Source organism: Phyllostomus hastatus, unplaced genomic scaffold, assembly GCF_019186645.2.
Source record: "Phyllostomus hastatus isolate PE091 unplaced genomic scaffold, TTU_PhHast_1.1 phas_scaffold_78, whole genome shotgun sequence".
NCBI lineage: Eukaryota > Metazoa > Chordata > Mammalia > Chiroptera > Phyllostomidae > Phyllostomus > Phyllostomus hastatus.
This window is the reverse complement of record NW_025334041.1, coordinates 91,945,588-91,961,124: the sequence shown is the minus strand read 5'-3', so window position 1 is coordinate 91,961,124 and position 15,537 is coordinate 91,945,588. Positions and strand designations below refer to the sequence as shown.

Below are 15,537 nucleotides of genomic sequence, written 5' to 3'. Positions count from 1 at the left end.
TAGAAATTTCGCAGTAAAGAAATCTGGTGAAGACCACCTCAATCAAATCATTACAGTTAGCTTCACAAATAGTAAGACAAATTGATGTAATGCCCTGATAAGACCTCAACATCTCTTATAGAGTCTTCCTGCAAAAAGGCATAACCTGAATTTAATTAAGAAAAACTTCAAACAAACCCAAATTGAGAAATATTCTACAAAATATACAGCCTACACTCTTCAAAAATGTCAATGTCATGAAATACAAAGAGAACTAATGAGCTGTTCTAGATTATAAACACGACATCTAAATGCAATCTATGATTAAATCAAAAATTTAAAAAAGATGCTTAATCTATGATCTTATGTTAGGGAAAAATATTATAGGACAATATTGAGACAACTGGCCGAATGTGAATATGAGAGTATACTAATAACAATAGTTGTGAAAGAATAAGGAATATATACATTGGTTTCTGCCCCTGGTTCCTGACACAGGGCTCCAAAAACCCTTATAAATAAGGGTGCTGGGAGAATCTTTTGTTCTAATATTTAGACTTTGACCCTAATTTCTAGCACAGGGCTCCTAAAACTTTTATAATTTCCTAAGTGGTAAGAGCACTAAGAGCATCTTTTTTTTTGAATATTTGGCCTTTGATCCCAGTTCCTCAAACAGGGCTCCTAAACCCTTTGGAATTTTCTGGGTGATAATGAGTGTCTCTTGTTCTAATGAGGCAACTCTGAGTGGACTTCTGGATGGTTACTGGATTGGGGTTGATAACTAGAAAGACCAAGAGAAGCTGGGAATTTTCATCCCCTTCCTCCATTCTCTATAGAGGAAAGAGGCTCCAAAATGGAGTTAATAACTGATCATGCCTACATGATGAAGACTCCATAAAAATCCCAATACTATGGGGTTTAGAAAGCTTCCAGGTTGGTGAACATATACTGATACAGTATTATACCCCACTGGTGCTCAGGACCCTTTAAGTCTCACTCTCTATATATATATCTTTATCTGGATATCCATCTGTATCCTTTATCATATCCTTTATTATGTAATAAACTGATAGATGTAAGTAGGTGTTTCCCTGAGTTCTATGAGCTGTTCTGGCAAATAACTGAATTCAATTGGGGAAGAGTAAGGGAACCTATAATTTGTAGTCAAGTTGGACAGAAGTTATGGTAACTTGGAAACCTCTAGGTGGTATCAGAATTGAGTTAAACTGTAACACCCAGCTGATGTTATAGAATTGCTTGGTATGGGAAAAATCCCCACCATTTGGTGACTAGAAATGTCAGAAGTGAAGTGTTCTGAGTAATAAAGGAGAGACTTAGGAGAAAAACTGTCGCTGATACCAGCCAGCAGTATCTGCGGCTGCTGTGGATGATCGAGATATGAGAGAAATACACACGGACTACCGAGTCCTGTGGAGGAATAGGGACGGCACGGCTACCCTCTCAAGGGGAGGGTGCCTTGGAGTGGCCTGGCAACTCTCTCAAAGGAGAGCGCCCCAATCCTTCTTTCACAGAGTTTTTATTGGCTTTTAATTTGCCCAGGAATACAAGTAAAGTTCATTAATCATTGTCGGGCAGTAAGGATCAAACAATAGATAACATACAAAGAACTCTGAGGGCCTATTCTGAGTCAGGGTCTGTTAGCTAAAGGCCTATAAAACTCTGGGAAGCAAACTCATTTCCTGCCTGGACCTTTATCATTTAATTAAGAGTGTTCTTAGCGAAGCAGGTTTCATGGGAGTTTATGTATTCTTTCTCAGGCCTGATCACCCTGGGAATCGCCCTTTCTAGCACAGGGCCGCACCGCCCTCTGTCATTGTTTTAGGATTAAGTCAGGCAGGGGAAGTAAGGCAACCAAGAGATAGGAGACTTTTCACAGGCAGAATGAGGACTCAGGCTTTATCAAAGCCGAGGGGCGAGGGTCTATCACCCCCTTTCTCCATAGCCCCCAAAGTCCTTCCCTGGGGCCTCCACGTGATCATGCCTGTCTTACATCGTTCCCCCCTTGGGGAATCTTACCCGTCATTGGCTAACTGGTCAAGCATTGGGGGCCAGTTATGAAAAGAGGAGCAGAAGCGGTGCTCCTACCAGGGAGATAAGCTTTGTCTCCTTAGTGGCTTACGGTCCGAAGGTCGCTCACTCAGCCTTAGCCATGGGGGATTACAGCTCCTGAAACCAGGCAGGGTGGTTCCCAACATAAAACTGAGTTTTTCCCTTACAATTGTATGGATTAATGTTAAATTTTCTGAATTTTTTAATTGTATGGGGGTTATGGGTAAGAATGTCCTTGTTCTTGGAAAATACTCACTGAAGAATATAGTGATATAAAAGAGTACGATGTCTTGGCTGATGTGGCTCAGTGGATTGAGCACCAACCTGTGAACTGGGGGGTCACTGGTTCAATTCCCAGTCAGGGTACATGCCTGGGTTGCGAGCCAAGTCACCAGTGGGGAGCATGTGAGAGGCAACCAATCAATGTATCTCTCACACATTGCTGTTTCTCTCCCTCTCTTTCTCCCTCCCTTCCCATCTCTCTAAAAGTAAATAAACAAAATCTTTTTTTAAAAAGTGTATAATGCCCTCAACTTATTCTCAATGGTTCAGAAAAAAAATAACATTTGGAGTGGGAAAAGAGAGAAAAAGAGGAAGAATGTGTGTGATAAAGCAAATGTGACAGAATATTAATTAGTAAATCTTGGTGAGAGGTCTTCAAATTTCTTTGTACTATTCTAACAATTCTTCAGTAAATTTAAAATTATTTAAAGATAAAAAAATTTTCAAAAATAGCTGAGCTAGCAAGAAAGAGGAGGAGCTCCTGTTTACCAAAAAGAAAGTAGGAACTAAAAACCTTACTGGTAGGTATATGAAGCTGTGTTAGGAGAGAGAAGGAATGGCACAGGATGGAGAAAACCAGAAGGAGCCCAGGAAACACCATAGGTTGAGAAGAGAGTGCTGTAAGATTGGGGAAGACAAGGTAGTAAGAATTCTCTGGAGGGGAGAGAGACACACACAGAGAGAATTCCAGAGACCTTCAGAAGGTGACCCTTGAAAAATCAGCTGAGCACTGACAGTACTCACATATGAGGAAATCACACAAGCCAGGGAAAGAACAACCAGAAATGATCAGAGATCTGTATTTGGCACTCACATAGGTCTAGGTACAGTGCCTGCTTCCACCAGCCTGAAAGAAAAACTTTGTGATTCATGGTAATTGAAGAGAGGATCCAGAAAAGACTTGTCTCAGGAGTAGAGAACTATTGGCCCTAGACAGAGCACTACTCAGGTACTACCTACTACTTTGAAGTAACTTAACTACATCCCAGACTAAGCTCAAAATTATAGAAAAATAAAATATGCAACAACCAAAACAATAACATTCACAGTGTCTGGCATTTAATAAAAAAAATTACCAGGCATCCAAAGAAACATAAAAATATGATCCATAATAAGAAAAAAATCAATCAAAACCAACCCAGCTCTGACAGGGATATTAACATACTATAATTAAGAGACTAAATCATTAAAACAATTATTATAGTGTATTCCATATAATCAACAAAATTGGACATAAAAGATAAAAAACATCCAAATCAAATGCCTTGAGATGAAAACTGTAATACATGAGATGAAAAATACAATGGATGGAATTAACTGCAGATTAGATATTGCAAAAGGCTAGAGACCTTGAAGACACAGCAATTAAACCTTATAAAATAAAACCCAGGAAAAAATAGAATTTATATAATGAACAGAGAGCAATGGAACTACTTTAATCAGCCTACTATACATAAATCTGAATCATAAAAATGATGGCAGGTTGGGGGCAGGGGCACGGACAGGAGAAATCTATTTAAAGAAATAATGATGAAAATTTCCCCAAATTTGTTGGAAACTACAAATCTACAGATCCAAAAATCTCAATGAACCTAAGCAAAAGAAACATAAAAAGAACACCATCAAGGCATAACAAAATCAAATTACTCAAAACCAAAGATTAAAAAGAAACAGATATTTAAGTAGAAAGGAAGAAAGATGAGGATGACAGCAGATAACATCAGAAATAAGGCACATGAAAAGACAGGAGATCACCATCTCTAAAGTACTGCATGAATAAAACTATCAACCTAGAATTTTTATACTCAGTGGAGATGTCTTTAAAAAATCAAAGACAGAACCAACTTTTTCAGACATATAAAGCTGGGATAATTTTTCACCATTCAGTCCACATTATAATAAATATGTTTAAAAGGAAGTCTTTTAGGCAGGAAGAAAATAAATTAGACCATATTAGAAATATGAATCTATAAAATGAAAGTACAAAAAATTATAACTATATGAATATTAGATATTTTTCTCATTATTTTAATCTCTTTAAAAGATAATTGTTTAAACAAAAATAGTAACAATGTACTATAAGGCTTATAACTTAGGTAGAAGTAAAATGTACAATAATAATAATACAATGGTCAGGAGGAAAGAAATGTAAGTGAAATTATTGAAAGTTCTTATACTATAAGTGAAGTGATACAGTACTACTAGAAGGTAGATGTGACAAAAAGATGAATACTATAAACTCTAAAGTAGACACAAAAATAACAAAACCATTACCACTAATAAGCCAACAAAGGAGATAAAATGACATCATAAAAAATTTCAATTAATCAAAAAGAAGGAAAAGGGAAAATGGGCAATAAAGAACACATAGGATGAACAGAAAACAAATAGCAAGATGACTGGCTTAAACCTAACCTTGAAAACTGGAGTGGGTTTGGCAAATATGAAATCCTTCTGTTAGGGTACAGATTTATGAGAGACTTTTATTCTTTTAGAAGTTGCTGTTCCATACTGAAATAAAAAGCTCTAAGCCATTATACATATTTTATAAAATACCATACAAACAAAACTGATCAGATGTATGTGTAGTATATATTTTAAATGGGATAAATTTATATTAAAAGTTTAAAATGAATGAATGAAAAAATACCCATGTACCCACACACCTTAAAAAGCAGAAGATTACCAATACTTTGAAGACTCCAGGTGCACCTTCTTTACCCCTCCACCCTAGACAACTACTATCCTGAATTCTGAATTAATCATTTCCCTGCTCTTCTTTCTGGTATTACCAGATGTGTATGAAACCCAGAATAATAGGATTTTTACACATTTTTAAATTTTATAAAAAATAGGATCATGTATGTATTAAATGATTTGCTTTTTCACTCAACATTGTATTTTTGATATTCATCCATGTTGGAGTATGTAGTTACATAGTCCATTTTCAACATTTTCATTCATTCTCTTGATAGGCAAATGGCTGTTTATAGTTTTGCTCTTATAAACAGTGCTCACGAACATTCTTCTACATCTCCTGATTTAAATGGATACCTATAGGAGTTTAATTGCTATATTATATTTCCAAACTTTATGGTCACTGTGTTATTATCCCCATTTTACTAATAAACAGGCTTACAGAGACCAAGAAATTTTATTTATTTATTTTTTAAATTTTATTTACTTATTTTTTGAGAGAGGGAAAGCAAGGGAGAAAGAGAAGGAGAGAAACATCAATGTGTGGTTGCTTCTCATGTGCCCCCTGTTAGGGGCCTGGCCCACAACCTGGCATGTGCCCTGACTGGGAATTGAATTGGTGACCCGTTGGTTCACAGGCCAGCACTCAGTCCACTGAGCCACACCAGCCAGGGTGAGACCAAGAAATGTATTCAAGGTCACAAAATAAAAAATTCAAGGTTAATTAATTCATATTCCTGGAAACAATTAAAAAGAATCCTGATGGATAATATTTTATCTTGTTTTACATGAAGTTAAAAGAGGAGTAATTGACTTTAGTGACTTCTACCTCTTGACCACTCACAGAAAATTATCTGAAAACCAAATGACTACAACTTCCATCCTGTTAAAATATCCTGCTTCATCATTTCTGAATATTCTGGTCAAATAGTTTTTCCTGAAATATGTTGGAATGTGTATAAATTGTATATGTGTTTAATATCAAAAAGTAGTAATAAAGCCGTTCTGATTGTGACAATTTTAAACTAAATTACAAGTATTTTTATTTCTTCCATGAGTAAATTTGATTTTGGAATTACTATGTTTAAGCCTCACTGAAGTGAATATAATAATTATTTTTAAAATACTCTGTATCCATTTTAAGATATTTAGTAATAGTTTCAAAACCATTTTGCATGTCATCTAAACCAATTAAATAATTTCCAAGATACTCAACATTATTCTTACATTTTAAAAAAGAGAATCCATACTTTCTTTATTAGATAAGTCAACTAATAACTATTCAGCCCTGTACAATCTTTCCACTTAAAAATATTTATGTGGAAAGGATTCTGAGAAGATAGTGGAGTAGGAAACACCAGGAATCTTATCTCTTTACCTACAAAACAATTACACTGGCAAAAGCTGACTTAAATATTTTGGAACTGTGGAGTCCATGGAAAGATTGCAACTTCCTGGGGAACACTTGAACTGGCAATTTCAGTAATTTCAATGACAACTCTTAGCATGTAAGCAGCTACCCAACCCTCACTCCCCCAGTCAAATGGCAGGCATCTAAGCACATGTTCATGAAGTAGCTTGCACAGAGTTTGTGGGAACCAGTTGGGATACAAGAACTCTGGCCCCCAAATATTGAGTATCTGTGCTCTGATTGCTTATACTGCTTCTAAACAGGGAAGGGCAGACAAAGAGGTAGAGAGCCATTGTTTTTGCATCTCCTTTCATTGTTGCAACTCCCTTCCCTTTTCGCTAAAGTGACATCCCAGAAACTTAAAGAGCCAGAGCCCATTTGATCTCCTTTTCATTTTTTGCTTTTTCCTCTTTAGGGTGTGAGACATTAAAAACTATGACATTCGAAAACCACTGATGCCCTGGCCAGGTAGCTCAATTGGTTAGAGAATCATTCCATGCACCAAAAATGTTGTGGGTTGATTCCCAGTCAGGGCACATACCTGGATTGCTGGTTCCATCTCCCACTGTGGGTGCATACAGGACACAACCAATTGATGTTTCTCTCTCACATCAATGTGTATCTCTTTCTTCTCTCTCTCTCTCTCTCTCTCTCTCTCTCTCTCTCTCTCTCTCTCCCTCCCTCCCTCTCTCCCTCCCTCCCTCTCTCCCTTCCTTCCTTCCTTCCTTCCTTCCTCTCTCCTTTCCTTTCTCTCTCTCAAATCAGGAAACATATCCTTGGGTGAAGATTTTAAAAAATTGCTTATATATGAGCAATTAGTAAGTGGCCATGTATGGCCAAAGAAAGGCTCAGAAAACACCTGAGCAGACATTAAGTTTACACCTCAGACTGATCTTCAGCACAGAGACAACCTACAAAAATCAAAAAATAAAAATAAAAAAAAAACAGAAAAGCAAAGTCTGGGTAATATAGAAAATTTGAGTTTCAGAGCTACCACAATAAGATTCAAAAGTGTTCAATTAAAAAAAAAAACATGAGCATACAAAAAATAGTAAAGATGGCCCATTCAAAGCAAATACATAAAAAAGAAATATCTCTGATAAACCTAGTGGCAGATATTCTACGCAAAGACTTTAAAACAACTGTCTTGAACATGATCAAAGAACCAGAGAGATGTAGAGAAAAAAACAAAACAATGTGTGAGCAAAATGGAAATATCGTTAAAAAATAGAAAACCTAAAATAAACTAGAAAAAAAATAGAGAGCTGAAAAGTAAATAACTGCAATGAAAATTAAAAGATGGATTTCCTAGATGGATTCAAAGGCAGACAAAGGCAGGCAAAAGAAAGCTTAGTGAACTTGAAGAGAGGACAATGAAAATTATGGAGACTCAGAAATAGAAAGAAAAAAGATTGAAGAAAAGTGAACAGAGCCCAAGGAAACAATGGGACACCATCAGGTGGATCACCATAGGCATCCTGGGAGTCTCAGAAGCAGAAGATACAAAGAAAAAAAACACAGAAGAGTATCTGAATAAACAACGTCTCAAAACATCCCAAATTTGAAGAAATGCATGAAATAAACATCCAAGAAGCTTGACAAATTCCAAGATGAACTCGTAAGTCCTACACCCAGACACATTATAATCAAACTTCAAAAAGAATCTTTAAAGCAGCAAGAGAGTGAGCCATCACATTCAAGTGATCCTCAATAAGATTACCTGCAGATTTTTAGTAAGGAACTTAGAAGCCAGAAGACAGTGAGCAGATTTTTTCTGAAGTGCTAAAGGAAAAACAAAACAAAACAAAAAAAACCTGTCAACCAAGAATCCTATATCTGGCAAAACTGCCCTTCAAAAGTGAAGGAGAAATTAAGACATTCCCAGGGAAACAAAAGTTGAGGGTATTCATGACCACTAGACCTACCCTGCAAGAAATGTTCAAGTGAGTCCTGAAAGGTGAAATGAAAGAACACTAGACAGTAAATGAAACTTAAAGCCATATGGAGAAATAAGAAATGTCATTAAAGGTACATGGACAATTATAAAAGCTAGTATTATTGTAAAAGTGGTCTGTAACAACACTTTGTTTTCTACATGGTTTAAGAGATTAATATATTTAAAGAAAAAACAATTAGTGTTAAAGTTAAACTTACCATAACTTAGCTTTTTAATACCACTGGTATATTTAGATTCCATTGTATATTTTTTGAAGACGAACAGTTTTATTTAAAAATTCAATACTTATAATAAATTGAAAATCATAACCTTTATAAGTATATGAATATGATATATTTTAGATATTAATTTAAAAATGTGTGATGAGATATGTAGTTTTAAAAAAATGAGTAAGAAGATCTTAATTTCCTGGATATTTGGCTAGAAGAGATTGTACCATTGAAACTGAGTTTCCTAAACTGTAAAATGAGGAAAATATTACTTCTACATCAAGATTAAATTATATGTTGTATATTAAATATATATGTACTATATACTGTATTTTTACTATACATACACACACACACATATATGCTTTGTGTAAAATGTAACATAATACGATTAAATTTGTGAGGGTCTAAAAACATAACTCCCTTAATTTTGAGTTCTTTTTATATGAACTAGAGAAACCAAGGAAGCCATCACATGACAAATGCCAGCTGCAAGTCATGAAAACCTGATGCATTTCCAGAGGTTATATTTTAAATTGATGATATAAATAACCAAATTCCTTGTGTGCCACAATTCTTTAAAACAGTCAAATATGGGAGGGTATTACAAAAACAGATCTTGGAACTGAGGTACTGAAATGTTCAATTCATAAAGGAACAGGGGAGTCCTGGCCTGGTGGTTCATCTGGTTAGAGTGTTGTCCTGATAGCCAAGGTTACAGGGTCAATCCCTGGTTGGGGCACATAAAAGAATCAACCAATGAATGTACAGATAGGTGGAAAAACAAACTGATCTCTCTCTCTATCTCTCTCTCTTTCTCTCCCCACCCGCTTCTTCCCTCCCTCCCTCACATCAATAAATTAAAAATATTAAAAAATAAAGGAGCAGGGGACTTAGATTCAGAAGCAGTTCTATGAACAGCAATCCTTACTCAGTCAATCCCATCTTTTGGGACTGTTTGCAACTTCTTATCTTTATAATAAACACTTTGCAACATAAATTCTAAGGCCTGTGGAAAGATTATGAAACCAGTAAAAGCAACATATGCCAATTTGGGCAGTGGGGGTCGGGGCTCCACCTACAGTTCTCAGTAGTTTCATTTAGATGGAACCAATGACAGTATATTCCCCAGGCAAACCAAGCATACTAGATAATAAATGTATCATATTGAAAAAAAAATTTGCCAAGTATATATAATTTAAACTGTTTTTACTCCTACCTAAAAGTTAAGCTTAATAATTTAATTAAGTGATTTGGTAAACAATAACAAGCTATTTACTAAAACATCGATAATATATAAATTTTTATTAGAGTCAATATTACATCTGTAAAATTACTGATATGCTCAATATTCTACTTCTTCCAATCATTTTCCAATATGTAGCATAATTTGTATTTATAAAATTTCTGCCTACCAAAAAGTTTGAAACTGATTAAGTTCACTAAGCTGAAATTAGTTTTCCAACTTCCACAATGACAATTTTAAAAGCATTTCACTTCCAGGGGTGTCCAACCTGTGGCCCATGAGTCACATGCAGCCCAGGATGGCTATAAATGCAGCCCAACAAAAAATCTTTAATATACTTAAAACACTATGAGCTTTTTTGTGTGATTATGTGTCACAATGTATTTAATGTGTGGCCCAGGGCGACTCTTTTTTTTTTTTTTTTTTTTTAATCATTGTTCAAATACAGTTTTCTCCTTTTTACTCCCAATCCAGTCCCCCCTCCCACCCTCCCCCACTTCCCTCCCATTACCACCCTCCCCTTAGTTTATGACCATGTGTCCTTTAAGTTTGTTCCTGTGAACCCTTCCCACTGTCCCCTTACATTCCCTCTTCTCTCCCCTCTGGTCACCATCAGCCTGTCCTCTATTTCAGGGTCTTTGGTTATATTTTGCTTGTTTCTTTGTTTTGTTATTTAGGTTCCAGGACAACTCTTCATCCAGAGAATTCTTCACCTATTGTGAAAAAGACATCTTGTATTCTATGAGGCATATATCGATGTATTAGACAGTATCTGAACTCAAGACAATTATCAGTCTTATCATTGGCACAGAAACATTGAAAATATTGTAAAGGGCACACCACCTAAATTCTATAATTAACATTTTACTATACAATATTTTCTCATATTACTTTTGGTTTATATATATTTTCATTTTCTATGAACTATTCATCCCTCTATACAGCCATCAGTCCATCTTATATTTTTAATGACTTTCAAAAAAAGTTGCAGACATAAGTATGTTTCACCCCCAAATAGTTCAGCATACCTATCATTAACTAGAGTTTAAATTAAATTTTAACAATTTTTAGAGAAAATTTACAAGTATGAAATGCACAAATCTTAAGTGTAGCATTTGCAGAATTTTACAAATGATTATGTCTCTATGACCCAAACTCCTATCAAAGCACAGAACATTACAGTCACCCAAAAGGTTCCCTCATTCCTGTTCTCAGTCAGTCCCCACCCCAACTCCCAACTCTAGAGAAAACACTGTAGGGATGCTTTTGTATACCAAAAATTAGTTTTGTAGATAATTTTTAAATCCAAAATTTAAAGCAAAGCATAATCATCAGGCTGATGAATCAAAAAAGACTTCATATATATATATATAGATGTACAGATACATGACAAAATGCTTAACAATAGTAGAAATTAGTTGGCATATGAGTATACTTGTTATCTATTTATTATCTCTCAGACTGAAACCTACCTTTCTTTGTCCCACTTTGTGACTCTGTACTTAGACTCTCAACATTTCTCCTTTACCAACTTAAGAGAGGGCAATGGAGTGCTCCTATAAGGTAATAGCAGCAGCAAGACACCATCACTTCTGGATTCTGGTCCTCCATTACTATTATTATTCAACATGAGAGTCCAGGAGCCTTGCTGAGGAGACAAGTTACAACTGCGGCCTCAGGTCCCAGTCTCCCCACTGATAGTGGGCACTTCTGCAAACCATGGAGCTATGGTAGACATGCCCTTTTGGAAGAGGTCTGAATCCAAGTTTTGGGAAGAAGGGCTCTCTCCCATGGGATCTTGCTTCCCCAACCTAAAAGCAGAAACTACTCTTTGCACCTGCTACTGCTTGGACTCAGACTCAGCTTTTTTACTCTATTCAATAGTTAACCACCCCTTCCCTTGTTCTGGTTACCAACTCATCATATTCAATTTTCAAATTACCAGTACAGTTCTGTCTCTTAACTGACTCAGACTACAATAAACGGTATTCTCTGTACCCTGGATGTTTGAAAATGTTGGGGAGGAAAACGAGGGATGTATATTTTAAAAGATTGGCAAAATATTGATAATTGTTGAAGCTGGATGATGAACTGAGAAAATTATACTATCTCTTTGTTTTGTGTATGTTAGAAATTCTGCACTAATGAGTTAAGAAAAAAGAAAAAAACAGCTTGGAGAGAACCTAGTGGAATGGATTTTAGGCAGAAACAGAACATGAGATTCCAGTTGAGGAAAAAGCACAAATCAAATATGGAGGAAAAAAAACAAAAAACTGAAGGACGTGTGTGAGCAGCAGCAAGTAGGTTGGCTAAAGATAAGACATATAATGCAAATGAATACATTTAGTGAGATTTTTTCCCTCCCTTTTAACCTTCACTACTGTATGTTCACAAACTCAATTGCTTTCCTTTCTCCCCTACTCCGCTGTCCCTGCTCCAGCCTATACTTCTTATTGTTAAGGTCTAGCTCTTCCTACTCCCCACTTCTTATAAAAAAAAATTGATCCATTTCAGGGTCTTTCATATGTCTTAAATTTTTCAAAGACAATAGTCATGATTATATCTGTGTTTGGACACATTTATGAGAAAATGTAGATACATTTATGCATATGCAGCAGTGCATTTTTTACAAATAGAGCCACAAGTAGTGACATAAAACAAGTTTTCATAATTTCTAGTTAGTAGGGAATAGGGGAAAGCATTAGTGGATTTATTATTATTATTTATAACTCCCATTACTTTCTTTTTAAGGTCACAAAATACATCTATAGTCAGAAGAGTGAAAATACATGCATGTGTGTGTATATATATCAGTACATTATCTCTCTAAAGAGATTGGTAATATTCTTTGTTAAACTGGGTGGTAAGTACATTTGAACAAATAATAAAATTAATACCCCATGTTTTCTGTACCCACCAATACATATAAAGTCCCCTTAGGTCCCTCTCCAGTGACATCTCTCTTCTTTCTCATTTCTTAAAAATGGCAATTATTGTGAAATTTGATTTACAAAAAGCATGTTTGTTTATCCACACTGAAAATATTATAAATTATAAACCCAGCAAGACCTTTAGTAGGAAGAACTAATAATAGAGATAAGGAAAAGAAAGTAAATATTTCCAAATAAAATATATATTATGAAAATTCATAAAAAGCACATATGAATACAGACCTGTTACACACATTAAAATATACAGATGCCCCCAACTGGATTCCTCTCTCTCCTAACCCCCATGATTGGTAGGGTCTGAACCAGTCACACTATTTTAAGCCTCTACATATGGCACATACTCTTCCATTTACTTAGAATGTGGCAGGGACAAAGGTATTCCAAAATAACAGACAGCAGCAGACTGTCTATTGTTCAGTGTCACCAGGGAAATGAGTCATCTTTCTCAAATCCTACTGAAGACATGGGCTTGCTGATGCTGTCTGGTTCAATGTCCATGATAATGTAATGCTCGTAAACATTCTTTTAAATAGACATAGGGTGTTCTTCCACATTCAAAAGACAATGGTTAAGACAAGAATTGGGTTTTCTTTCGTTTGACAGCACCCTTCCTTTGCAGCATCACAAACAGCTATGCACTCTATAGGGAACACAGTGGCAAAAGAAATGCCTCCAGCAACGATCTGTTGCAGCTGCTCCTGCTCTGGCTGATGCCTTGCTGCCACTAAATTCTAGCAGCTGTGCAATACAACTGTGTGTGATAAATAGTCCATAGTTTATAGCCCTGGCTGGCGTAGCCCAGTGGATTGAGCGAGGACTGGGAACCAAAGTGTCGCAGGTTCGATTCCCAGTCAGGGTACATACCTGGGTTGCAGGCCATGACCCCCCGCAACCACACATTGATGCTTCTCTATCTCCCTCCCTTCCCTCTGTAAAAATAAATAAATAGTCCACAGTTTGTTCCATGTGGTTACTGAGTACTTGAAATGTAGTTAGCTTACATTTAATTGTAATTAATTTAAATTTAAATTAATTACAATTTTTACAATTTTAATTTAAATAGCCATGTGTGACCACAGGCAACAGTCTTGGACAACACAGTTCTAGAAGCTTAAAACAGATAAATCAGGAACTTAATGTATTGTTGGGAGTTTTCTGACATAGACATGGCATTTGAAACCATGCAACTCATGAAATAGATCACTTAAGTGTAGACAAAAGCATACAGGCACTCCAATGTTAAGAGGTCAGAAGTGAAAAAGAACTTGGCAAGGAACACTGGGAGGGGGCAAGCAGTAACATAGGAGGAAAACCAGAAATGTTGTCTGAGAACCAAGTAAATAATCTGATTCAAAGAGGAGAGAGTAATTCAGCTATGGCAAATGCTACTGATAGATCAAGTTGAAAAGTAAGGTGTTATATTTCTTTCCTACAATAACACACCCACCAAAACCGAAGAGCAAAAATCTGAAAGTTACCATTTGGCATTCACTTACCAATGATAAAAATGTTATCTAGTATAGATATTTCATTCACATTCATTACACATTGTAGAATGATACTAATCTAGAACATCACATTTTCCTTTTAATATCCACATGAAACAGGGTTTCAGAGTACAAAAATTCTCTTGGGCAGCATTAAATATAAATGAAAACCTCTTAAGTTGTTTTACCAGCTGAGAGTACCTGAAACAATCAGTGTCTCCCATTCAGCTGCTACGCTTTCCTTAGAAGTGCAGGTTGGTATCATTTAAAGATCAAGATGTTTTAAGGAACGCCCAGTTACCAAAAGAGAATTAGCAAAACTGTCAACATTCACAAAGACTTGGGAGAAAAAGTTAGAACCGTAGACTGTGAACTCCAGGAACGGAGTGGCTCGACTCCCACACAACAGGCGCTCAATGTTTTTCATTTCACTTTAAAAGAGTTGCATCTTACAGCTGGATGGAGACCCTCTAGAACACTGTTGCCCCAACACTGCGCGGAAAAGGCTCCGGCAAGCTGGCGCGCACCCGCACATCAGCACCAGAGTATTACAGCACCAAAGTAAAGGCAACGCCGAACGGCGCACAACTGCATCCAGGACTTTCAAGTTTAAAAGAAAACCCCTGTCCTCCGGCCCGGGCTCACCTGCCTCCGGAGTGGAGAAGACGCGCATCCACTCCAGAGATGAGGTGAATGTGTCCTCAACTTGTCATCGGACACATTTTGGGGTGGAGGGTCCCCTGCTAAAGAAGGGGGAACCGGGAGGGCGCGGCACACTTACTCGGTCTGCTGAGTTGCAGAGGAACTGCCTCCACTGATTCTTCAGGTACCCCTCCACAGCCTCGTTTGCTCGCGATTGCTAGCTCACCTAGTTGCTTAGCAACAGGAGAAGCGGTCCAATCTCCATGACACGTCAATTCCTCCCGCCTCTCCAGTGTGAGAATAGTTTTTTAAAAGATTTTGTTTCCGGGTCGAGCAGGCAGTACGCAGCGGAAGGTCTCTTTACCTCCCACATTTACCCTTGGGGGAGGATAGTCTCAATTGTGCACAGCTGGACGATGTACATAAGGGGTCTGACTCGACTCCCTCCACCTGCTGAGCACCATCAAGCAGTCCTTTCCTCCTGAGTCCAAAGTATCTGATTCCTCCAATCACAGCGGCTCGCCTCCGGGGACTACTTTTCGATGGGCGAGGAGCGCAGATAGAAGGGCGTGAGAAGACTCTCTGATCTCGGGAAGTGTAGTTCAA

The 15,537-nt window shown here is 36.9% G+C and overlaps 1 protein-coding gene across 1 annotated transcript in view; it reads right to left on the bottom strand.

The window, feature by feature from the left end:
- Nucleotides 1–15,439, bottom strand: part of LOC123811567 (WD repeat containing planar cell polarity effector) — a 382,261-nt gene extending 366,822 nt beyond the window's left edge. The window contains exon 1 of the mRNA XM_045827820.1: nucleotides 15,071–15,439. The gene's annotated coding sequence lies outside the window, so the exon portion shown is untranslated. The remainder of the gene's footprint in view (nucleotides 1–15,070) is intronic.
- Nucleotides 15,440–15,537: the final 98 nt, after the last annotated feature.